At 37.3% G+C, this 11,612-nt stretch overlaps 1 long non-coding RNA gene across 1 annotated transcript in view; it reads right to left on the reverse strand.

The window, feature by feature from the left end:
• Window positions 1-10,892, reverse strand: part of LOC121405572 — a 30,638-nt gene extending 19,746 nt beyond the window's left edge. Inside the window, exons 1-3 of the long non-coding RNA XR_005968652.1 lie at window positions 10,784-10,892; window positions 9,930-10,079; window positions 9,157-9,276 (exon numbers count right to left, since the gene is read on the reverse strand). This is a non-coding gene — a long non-coding RNA (uncharacterized LOC121405572). The remainder of the gene's footprint in view (window positions 1-9,156; window positions 9,277-9,929; window positions 10,080-10,783) is intronic.
• Between the last annotated feature and the right edge of the window lie 720 nt (window positions 10,893-11,612).

Here is an 11,612-nt window from a genome sequence, read left to right on the forward strand (position 1 = left end):
CTGATAAAGAATTCAATTTAAAGATTTACTAATATTGCGCCTCATATTCATAAAGGATAATTGTGTGATACATTTTAATGAGACAAGCATAGCGATATGAGATGAAATGTGAAAAAAAACCAAAACAATGTAAACAACAAGTAAATTAGCCAAAAGTAAGCTGGAGGTGAGGGTGTTGCGATTAATTACATGTTTGAAATTGAAAGTAAAAAAAAGGAACAGGAGACAATAAGCAAGGATGAGCAAGCAAAATCAAAGTCAATGCATAGCTCCATTCAGGAATCACTCAGCCTATACCATACCATTCAATAGAACAATTATTAATTGTCCCTGGCAGAACAGAAATAAGTGAGGCCAGCTATAAACACTTTGCATTGCCATTTATCTCTAATTCCAATTATGGAACAGACATGAATCTGTAAAGCAACCAGTGACTTCAATAACATAGTTATGTCCAACATTATCAGTCTTAGTCTGTAACCCCTTTCATACTGCCCTCTTCATTTTTCACCGGCAAACTTCTCCGCCTTGCATTCCTCACTTCACCGGCGAAGAAAAAAATGTACCCTTTCGCACTGACATTTCTTCCCCGGCAATTGCAGAACAACACGAAAGAAAATTGTAAACATTACTTCTTACCTATTACAAAAAGGTATACAAAAAAATCAATTATAACATATTTTGGAAGTATTAAGTGAAAAACAAACAATATCACCTTGTTTTATATTCTAGTGCATTTTATACATGTAAAAAGTGCTTTTTTATAAATATTGTTAGTAAAAAAATATGTTTGAGGGTATCTACTTGGCCATAGCATTCAGCTGAGCTTGCAACTTATCGCACACGGAATCTCGGTACAGGGGACTTCGGGAGAGAAAAAAATTGACTTCTGACGTCATTAAATGAAGAGAAGTTCTCCGGTTTGCTTCCATACTGGCCTTTTCACTGGCGAACTATGCCAGCAAAGTTCTCCACCTCTACCCGTTTCATACTGCCCTCTTCATTTCTCACCAGCAAACTTCTCTGCTTTGCATTCCTCACTTCACCGGTGAAGAAAAAAATATACCCTTTCGCTCTGACATTTCTTCCCAGGCGAAAGTCAACAGGTGATTGCAGAACAACACGAAAGAAAATTGTAAACATTACTTCTTACCTATTACAAAAAGGTATACAAAATTAATTACAACATATTTTAAAAGTATTACGAGAAAAACACACAATATCAACTTGTTTTTATATTTCAGCGCATTTTATACATGTAAAAAGTGCTTTTTAATAAAAAGACAAGTCCATCCCAACAAAAAGTTGATTTGAATAAAAAAAATCCAACAATCATAACACTGAAAATTTCATCAAAATCGGATGTCAAATAAGAAAGTTATGACATTTTAAAGTTTCGCTTAATTTCACACAACAGTTATATGCACATCCTGGCCAGTATACAAATGAGGGGACTGATGACATCACACACTCACTATTTCTTTTATATTTTATTATCTGAAATATGAAATATTCTGATTTTCTCACCCATGTCATTTGAAATCAAGCTTTATTCCACCCTGAACTTATGGAATTAACATTGTTTAACATTATGTAGTTCAGTCAAGTTTTACATTATTGTCAATTCTGTATAAATTGAAATATTGTATAATTCAAACAATAAAAAACAAAAGAAATAGTGAGTGATGGACATCATAGACTCTCGCATTTGCATATCACTGACTTGTGCATATAACTATTTTGAAAAAATATGAGATACTTTAAAATGTCATAACTTTCTTATTTTATATCCAATTTTGATGAAGTTTTCAGTGTTGTGCTTGTTAGATTTTTCTCTATTTATTCAAATCAACATTTTCTGGGGTGAACTTGACCTTTAATAAATATTGTTAGTAAAAAAATATACGTTCAAGGGTATCTACTTGGCCATAGCATTCAGCTGAGCTTCCAACTTATCGCACGCAGAATCTCGGTACAGGGGACTTCAGGAGAGAAAAAAAATGACCTCTGACGAGAAGTTCTCAGGTTTGCTTTCATACTGGCCTTTTCACAATAAATCAGTTACCCTCAAAGGATAATTGTGACATGAATGTAAATGGTGAATGATTCACAAATCTCGTAAGGGTCATCTGCAAGATTTTGGGAGGATCATAGCTCTTTCGGGTAAATTCCCAAAGAAGGCTAAAATTCCAAAGACTTAATTTTAAGTCCACAAGACTTATATCTTAAACCAAGAGAGACTGGTTAAAGGGGAATCAAGCCTTGGCCATAAAATGTTGTGTTGGGAAGGAGAAAAATAAATTAAACAGAATGGTGAAAGTTTGAAAGAAATTAGACAAGCAATAAGAAAGTTATAGCTGCTTTAAAATTGAGATCACTACTACTATGTAGATTTCAAATTGGCAACTGGGTAAGTAAATTATGACAAGGGGCAAGGACAACTTTCCCATAGGCCATGTACTTTATTATCAGGGATTTGTGGTTTTCTCCTAAGTACCCATTCCCCTGGGGCAGTAATCTAAATATAACCCATGTAGTATATTGTTTTATGTCCTCATTAAAGAAAAATATAATTTGAAATAAAACTTTTGGGGAAAATGACATTTTAGCCATAATATGTATTGGAGTACATGGAAGAGTAGTCCTTGCCTTACATCACTATGACATCCCATATGCGGCCAATTTGAAATCTCCATGGGTATAGTGATTACCAATATTTACAACTTTAAAAAATTCATATCTCTCTTTTTGTTTGTCCAATATTGTTCAAACTTTCACCTATCAACTTGTCTGATTTTTCTTTTCCTTATAAAAACAAGTTTTTATTTGGGTTGGATTCCCCTTTAAAATGACAAAACCCTTGCATTTAAAAACAAAACCATCCTTAGACTTAAAATTTTAAGCCTGTAGAAGTTTTGAATTTTAAGTTGTTTGGACTTGTAATTGAAATCCTTCAGGAATTATTTTTAAGTACCATCAAGATTTACTGCAGTTTAAGTCTTTCTACGGTTTAACCCTAAATAGACTGGGCTATTTCGACGCCTAAGAAGACGGGGGGGGGCTGATTCAGCCCCCCCTTATGATCTCGGCTGATGATCGCGCGACCGCGACGAAAATTGGCACATGCGTTACCCATGGCATTATCTACAAAACTATAGCATCAAATTCTGCAAAAAATCTCATGTCTCATTAATTATGCTAATTTATGCGTAAAATCATAAGTTTGCTCTAATTAATAAAATAATGCCCCTGAAATGCTAATTTTTGTTTCACATACTCAAGATAGGCATCTGATCGAATTGATTTTTAAAAAATTTCAAAATCACATTCATTTTCTTATGTATTCTATTGTTTTCTAAATTTCTTATATATTTCTTTGTTTTTCGACTTTTTGTTTTTTATTGTTTTTTCAATGGAAATTGTCGGGGACTTTATTTCTAACATAAAAAAGATAAAAGTAATTGATTTTAAGCAGTAAAAGGAAAAATAAGGATACATTTATGAATTTTGGCTAAGAACACTATACACAAATTCACGTTTTTGAGTAATTTGGGGTCTGCATGCACTTTACGAAATGTTGCGTAATTTTGGAACCGCGTACCTGGGGGTCACAATTTTGGTCTCAAAAGTCGCGCGAGACTTGAAAGTAAAAAGTCAGCGAGCGACGCGGTCAAAAAACTTCGCGCAGCGGATTTATCGCGAAAATGTCGAGGGGGGGGCTGAATCAGCCCCCCCCCAGTCTTTTTAGGGTTAAATATGAATGGTAAATCCCAACATAAAAACAAATCACATAAGGGTTGTTTTCAAGTCCATATCAGAATTAGAAATATTGAACAACGACAAATGAAACACGATACAAGTACTTCAAATTCATAAACATTTATTTCTCCATGAAATAGTCAATTATAAGATAATGTAGAATTTCAAATTCCACAATAAATCAACATATGCAAATTCAAACCAATTCATAACCTTTTTACAATATCAATCTGTCATATACTGCCTTACCACGACAAAAGGAAGTACTAGCTGACCATAAAATAGTTTACGAGTTATAAAGCAAAAACTATATTTTGTACGATTCATTCCATTTTGTTGCGAATTCATAGCTCAAATTGGTATAACAGATGAACTGATGATGCATAATAAAAAACTACAAAGTATTAAGGTATATCGAAATTTATGCCTAGTAAAATGTACTAAAATTTGTCAAAAATTATGGTCAACACTTCCTTTTGTCATGGTAATTCAGTAATTGCCCTAACTTTTGTGTGTACAAAATGCAAGTAAGCAACAGCAGCAATCCAATCAAGGAATGTACATCATGTAGATTTATTTCATTTACTAGCCTCTAATAATCAGGCCTACTAATTCAAGATTTCTTGCCATTTACTCATATAATATGTTACAGTCAAAGGGGTGGTCCATAAGTTTGTGGCAGATGTGTGCAGATCCTAATTCATTTAAAGTTAGTGCCATCTCTCGTTTTTTAGGTAGCTAATTTAAAAAATATACAGTTTGTCATCAGTTTTTAACCTTTTATACCATGAGATTTGGGACAAAATTAAAAAATCTGGCACTGTTCGGTCATCCGTTGCCCCGGTCTTAAGGGCTTAACACAAACAGAAATCAACAAGAACATGGAGACCACATTTGGAGATACTGCCACTTCGTAAAGAATGGTTAAGAAGTGGCCTGGTGAATTCAAACATGGCAGGGAGAGCTAGGAATACGACCCCCGTCCAGGAAGGCCAGTCAGAGTCGCCGCACTGGGCACAATTTACAACGTTCTCTGAAACCGCTAACTGGCCATGTTGAATTACCTGTAGCTAATAAACAAAAAATCAAAATAACCTAAAACTTTTGGTGTATTCATGGATTGAGTAGATCTGCACACTTGCCAAATTACAATTGTGTAGTTCATCAGCTTTTATCTTAACCCTATATAGCATGGGCTATTTTGAAACTGCATAGCCCAGGGTGGGGTGGGGGGCTTATTTGCCCTCCCCCCCAGATCTTGGCCATTGATCGCGACGAAAATTGGCATGCACCTTTTCCGCAACGTAATCTCCAAAATTGTATAATTACGAAACTATTCAATTTTTTAAAATCAATTCTCCTAATTTATGCATGAAATTAGAATTCAGCTGTACATCTCTATATACATACAGATCCAAAACTGCTAAATATATGTCTAAACACTCTTTTTAGGATTCTCATCAAATGTATCCCAAAAATGGTGGTATCAATTTTTTTTGTTCCTATGTATTTCTTTGTGTTTTGAATTTGTTATTTTTTTTCGACTTTTTGTTTTGTATTGTTTTTTATGGAAATCGTCAGCGACGCTATTCAGATCATAATACAACATGAAATTAATGATACATTTATGAATTTTGGCTAGAAACAGAATTTGAATTGAATTTGTACATGAAATCATGTTTTTGAACAATTTTGGGTCTGACGTGTGTTTACAAAATGTTGCGCAATTTCGGAACCATATACCTGTTAAAATTATCAAACGTCATGGTGTGAACTTTTCATGTACCAGATATCGAAAAGAGTAATGAGGGGCTAAAAAGCCCCCCCCCCTCCGGCTATATAGGGTTAAGCCACAAACATATAGAAAATTATTGAACTGATGAACAATCTGGTTAAGAAGGACCGGAGTAGGCAATGAGTATCACACAATATCATTAGACATAAGCTGCACTTTAAACAGCCATTCTGTAACATTGAAAATAACCAAGTGTTTGACTTTGCTACCCTAGGGCCAGACCATGTGAAATGTATACAAGATCAAATCATGCAAAAATGGCATAAATTGTAAGGGTGTCAGTGTTTTTCAATTAATCATGCTACCTAACTACAGTTGATCTGCTTTTAATATTATCATATAATACATGTATGGTCGGGGGTCCTAAAGCTACGCGGGTCCTAAAGCTACGCACCACTCATCGCGCATGCAGTTTTTAATGGCAAATGCGCACTCTGTGTGTGGAACTGTGACTGCAGTGTGACGAACGATTCCTTTTCAATTTTTTCTACATGGGCTGCAGTAAATCTCTAAATGCAGAGAAAACCCACAATTGTTTAGAATTTTTGAGTTACATTCGATTTAATTTCATATTATACTATCATAATTTGAGCAAATTTTAAAAATTGAGGCACAGAAAATATTATTTTTTTTGCATGATAAATCGAGTGCGTAGCTTTAGGACCCCTTCTACATCGGGCGGCGAGTTCAAGAGGTGTTCGGAAAACATGACGGGATTTTCGTATTAGTGAGTTTTGTGATATTTTCTTTTTGGTTAAGGATCTTTAGAATATTTGCCACAAATTAGTAAAAGATGATTTGTTCAAATATAAAAGTTGGCATATTTTACATCGCTTGTAAACAAAGTGCGTAGCTTTAGGTCCCCCCATCATACAGAATTGTTTAAGTTGATTTTCTTTGGTATTTATATACTCAGATAAACTCAATCCATATTTGCCATTTTTTTTGGTCAAATATTATACTTGAATACTAATACACTTCATCCAACTTTGACAATGGATATGATACATATTGCATATTTTAGGTAGGATTTAAACACAGTGTTTCAGAGAGTGAAGAACTATGCAAGTTAAAAAGATGCAATGAAAACAGCAGTGTGGACTGTATAGAGGCACATTATAATGTTACATCCATTTTCTAAATCAAAATGAGATAAAGTTTACCTAACCAAATCCATGTTTAATTTGTCACTGACACTGGTGGAAATGTTAACTTGGATCTAACTGCATATTTGTAAGGATGAAAACAATTTTATTAAGGAAGTTTTCATAAATACTTGGTATGGCTGGGTTGGAAATTTTCTTTTTTACATGGAAAACTTTTTTGACCCTCCTATACTGAACCAAAATTTCATCAAAATTGTGTGAAATATACCATAGTTATTTCAGTGACTTGTCAAATAAACTGCATGTTGTTTTACCCCTTTGAGGGATAAGGAAAAAAAATTGTTTCTCCCCCTTCTTTAAGATAAAAATCAATTGACAATTCAACTCGAAACTCTACTAGTGTTACCAGGCAACAGTCAACACAAGCTGTGTGCAGAGAGCATCACTTCACCTTAGCGCTTGATAAATATGGCTGCTAGCTACTGAAATGTCGCATGTAGTGCAATTTTAATTGTACTACTTGGAAGAATTATACTATACAACAACTTTGATGATTAATATAACATGATGACTTCCATCTTTCTGTATTAAAAAACTGTAAATCCAACAAGTGTAAACCAGCTAAAATTTCCAGTAAACACGGCGGACCTCGTTATCAGTCTTATGTTTAGGGAATATGGCCTTAAAACAACAAAATTGGCTTCTAATAGCCTGTCAATTAATTCAACAAAGCCATCACCTGCCACTCTACTTTGATTATCACTAAACAGGCAAGAAATGTGAGGCTTTTCTTCATCTGCGCGCAAGGTAATCCCACTCACACGCAAGTCATAGATACCGATGCGCGTGTCATATGTACAACAGAAGCTGCATTTGTGCTGTGTTCAGTGCTTTTCTATATCAATTCACGATGTTAACAGGCCTGCCTATTTAGTGATGATCAAAGTATAACATTTTGGTCTGGATTACTGATCAGACATAATAACTGATGCAAGTGAGCGCACTGCAGGTCTCATCTTGGATGGGTGCAAAAACCCATATATGTAGGCTGCTACATATTCATAAAATGGTGCCAAAACTTGGGCAAAGTGGACATTGAAACAGTAATGGGCTTTTGAAGAGCCTGTCAAATGAATCAACAACGGTATCACCTGCCACAAGGACTTTTTGGTCCAACACCAAGTAGTGTTGCTTGCTCTTCTTCAAAAGGAAAGGTTGGCTGAACATTTTCTCTGTTTCCAGCCGTCACCCTCAAATCAGTTCCTTCCTGAAATATTACAATTTTCAAGAAATCAGTAAAAACCATATCCATCATCTATTTCATCAAAAAAATATATCAGGCCTTGTCATTTGCAGCAAGCTTTTTATCACTTGCCTTTATTTGGTCTAATAACAGGATAATATTGAGAGATGCATGCCAGTCATTACTCTTCATAAACCTGAAATGCAAAAAAACCCCATCCCTGTACGGTGAATCCTATTGAAGACTGGCATCTCTGAATATTGACATCATTCGCCTAGAGCTCCCCACACAATTATGAGAAGTGCAATTTGTCACTTGCCATCAATTTTCAAATGGCAGAGCCTGATATATAGCAATGGAACAGATTAAAAATAGATAAATATCATATCACAGTTTGTAGTGTTGAAGCTATCTCAATCTTTTTGGCCTTTTCCTCTAACATGCCTTTATCAAACATGCTAACAATATGTGAAGCTGTGAAGCCATTCCCCATCCGCCCATGAAGGGCACACAATTGTGTAATAGATTAGGTATCTCACATCGCATATTATGTAGACCTCTGGTTTTGAATAGTGAAACCCTGCTAGTATATAAATGCATTTCGAAGGCTTCTATTAAGTACTGCTGGACAAAGAGATAAAATTTGCTATTTGCAAAGACAAAGCTCCTGGTCACTGGTTCTTAATTTAATGCAACATTTTGGACACACCAGGAGCTAAAATTTAGTAACCATGGGGTGAATGGCTTCCGGTACTTAATAGAAGCCCTGCACAAACCTAACAAAACTGACTTAAGTGGATGTTGTACAAAGATTTATTACTGAGTAATTCAAGGTTCAATTTGGTATTTCTTGCCACATATCATTTTAATATGCAGCTATTGTAATTTGCATAGTTTGTTGTTGGTGTTTCTGCACCATAGACGTACAACAGAGATAGCAAAGTTCAAATACCGCCCATGTAAAGTTTTGTCAGCCATGGGGAGAAATTTGGATGTGTTCCGGTCCTTGCCGAGACAAGCGGGAAAACACAATGCATATAAGGTGCAATAAAATTAGTGTGCGTCGCAGCATTCTTGTGCAATTATAATCATGCTCATATCCCCCCCCCAAAAAATAATAATAAAGGTTTACCAAAGCACTCTCCGAGCAAAACCCAAATACCCCCACATTTTTTTTTCCATGCTAGAGAAGATAAATGGCAAACTTTGGGATCTCCACTCCCCCGTACATCTAAGTTCAGGGTATAACTTACAGGCACAGTTTGCATCAGGTGTTCCACAGCTCCTGCCCTACTGCATGAGAAGTCTTCCCCTTTCCTCCTTGTCACAGGTCGATGCAACCTGTATATTACGGCTATGACCCCACAGAGGTCCTTTAAAAGCAGACAAAATTAAAACAGATATGTTAAATAGTAGTTGTCATAAGCTGTCGCAATCGCATGAAACCACAAATCAAGACATGTGAAGTAAATTGCAGAACATTCATCAAGGGCAGACTTGTTTGGTAATTATCAGATTTCAAAGGCAAAGCCTGGAAAAGACTGTTGCAATCGAAAGCTCAGCTAAGGCCACTAAAAGGGTGCATTCAGAGTTCGAGTGATTTTGTTGGTCAACATCACACAGCGTTGGTCTCTTATGGATGCTGATGGATGCACATAGCTTGCCTAAGAGTTTAGGTCAAGCGATGAAATCGCTGACACTCTGAATACATATAAGATATCCAACAAACAAGACCTGCCCATTAGGTGCTGCAAGCTGTTCATTGTTATCTGACGAAGGCACAATTCACTCCAGTGAAAAAAGTAAGTCTACTGCATTTGCACTACAACAAGATTTAATTAAAATCAAAACATGAAAAACAACCTCCTAATTATTCAATTTCAACAAAGTACACTCATGAAAATGCAAATCTGGCTGGAATGCAAGTAAGTGACACAACATTCCTAAGTTGGATGCATATTTCATGTTTGATCACATCAGTGTTCCAATTTTGGCAGTTTTAATAACGTAAAAAATGGCAGCTTACTGTCAGAATCTTCATGATCTTTCATGACCTGTTGTATTGTAGCATAATCCTCCTTGGCAGTGGTGATGATGTTCTCCCTGAAGGTAGTCCCCCATTTTTCAGAAAATTCCCAGACTCCTCAGGAAACATAAGTGCAAATTCAACATTGATCTGGAATAAAATAAAACACAAACTAATTAATCCCACCGTTTCATGATTATCTGTGGATTCGCGCAAAATTCCTCTGCGAGAATCCAAATGGATTTACACGGGAGGGGGGGGGGGCAAACTTATATCCCTGCCTGGCCAAGGTAGAGATCGGGACAATGTGGCATGCTTGCATAACACAGGAGTGTGTTCGAATTGGAGACATGTTTTGTTGGCACAGTCTCTGAAAAATGGAGAAGCCATGCCACAGTCTGACAATGGGAGGACCTTCATGTTTCAGCTAATGGTTAAAGTTTGGATCCTGAGGACTCATGAAGTACCTTTCCAGCAATCGACTGCTGTATTCCTTCACAAGGAATCGCCTTAATGAATCCTCCACTCCTTTCACAACTTTTTGTGATGTGATAGTAAAGTGCGTCAAGTTAGCAACTCACACACTACAACGTGATTGGCTGCAAGAGTGCACAGCAAAAAACAGTTAGAGGTTCAATTTTGCATAATAACTTTCAATGAATGCAGTGGTTCTGCCTACTCTGCAAACATTTTGGTACATGGTAGATTTTTTTAAAAGGTGAAATAATGATAAAGAAATTGTAGATGTTCACATTATATGATACAGATTTCTACTAAGCACTACATGTACATCGGGGGATAAACTGTATAATTAACTAATTGGCACATTCTACAGAAGCATCTTTGTTTCTTACCAAGTTGGATAAATCCTCGTATCATAGATACAGGTCTATGAGCTCGGTAACAGAGAGTTCCCCTCTGACCTGTGCCTGCCGATACTCATAAGTTCGCTGCAAGTATTCTCTTATTGAGTAGAAGAAATAACCAGTTGTCTCACGATGTAGCAAACGTAGTAGGAAAGCGACGTTTCGTCTGCAAGCTGCTAGACTTCGTCAGGCAATGAGCAAAGACGCTGCTGCGCACGGGTTATATAGCGTCGGGAGCTATTGTCTGGCTCCACTCGGGCGTGAGCCGCGCTGTGATTGGCTGGAGCCGCTGGCCAATCAGGGTCCGCGCTGGTGCTTGGTGTCCGCTCGGGCGTGCACCGCGCGCTGTGATTGGCCGATGCAGCCGGCCAATCAGCGTCCGCGCTGGTGTCAGGCACCCGCTGGTGCGGGCGCCGCGCGCTGTGAACCGTGGATGCAGTATGCCGTCGGATGGTAGGTAACCATTCATCAGGGATCTCAATGCCGCTGTCCCTGTTGATATTGCTCGGGTGCAAACGGATCTGGATCGCTTCCTTAATGCGCCGCGTATACCAATGCTTATCATTAGCGATGCAGCTGACCTCATCCCAGTTAGGTGGATGATCGGAGTCCCAAGCATGTTCTGCAACAGCAGAGCTATCGGTGCGCCTAAGCCGAACATCACGGCGATGTTCCTTCATGCGTTCCCCCACAGGTCTACCAGTCTCACCGATGTAGACTTTGTCGCAGGTCGAGCAAGGGATCTTATAAACAACCCCATCGCGTCTGTCGGGGATCGGGCGGTCTTTCGGACGGACCAGCTGGCTGCGGATGCTGT

Source organism: Lytechinus variegatus, chromosome 18, assembly GCF_018143015.1.
Source record: "Lytechinus variegatus isolate NC3 chromosome 18, Lvar_3.0, whole genome shotgun sequence".
Taxonomy (NCBI): Eukaryota; Metazoa; Echinodermata; class Echinoidea; order Temnopleuroida; family Toxopneustidae; genus Lytechinus; species Lytechinus variegatus.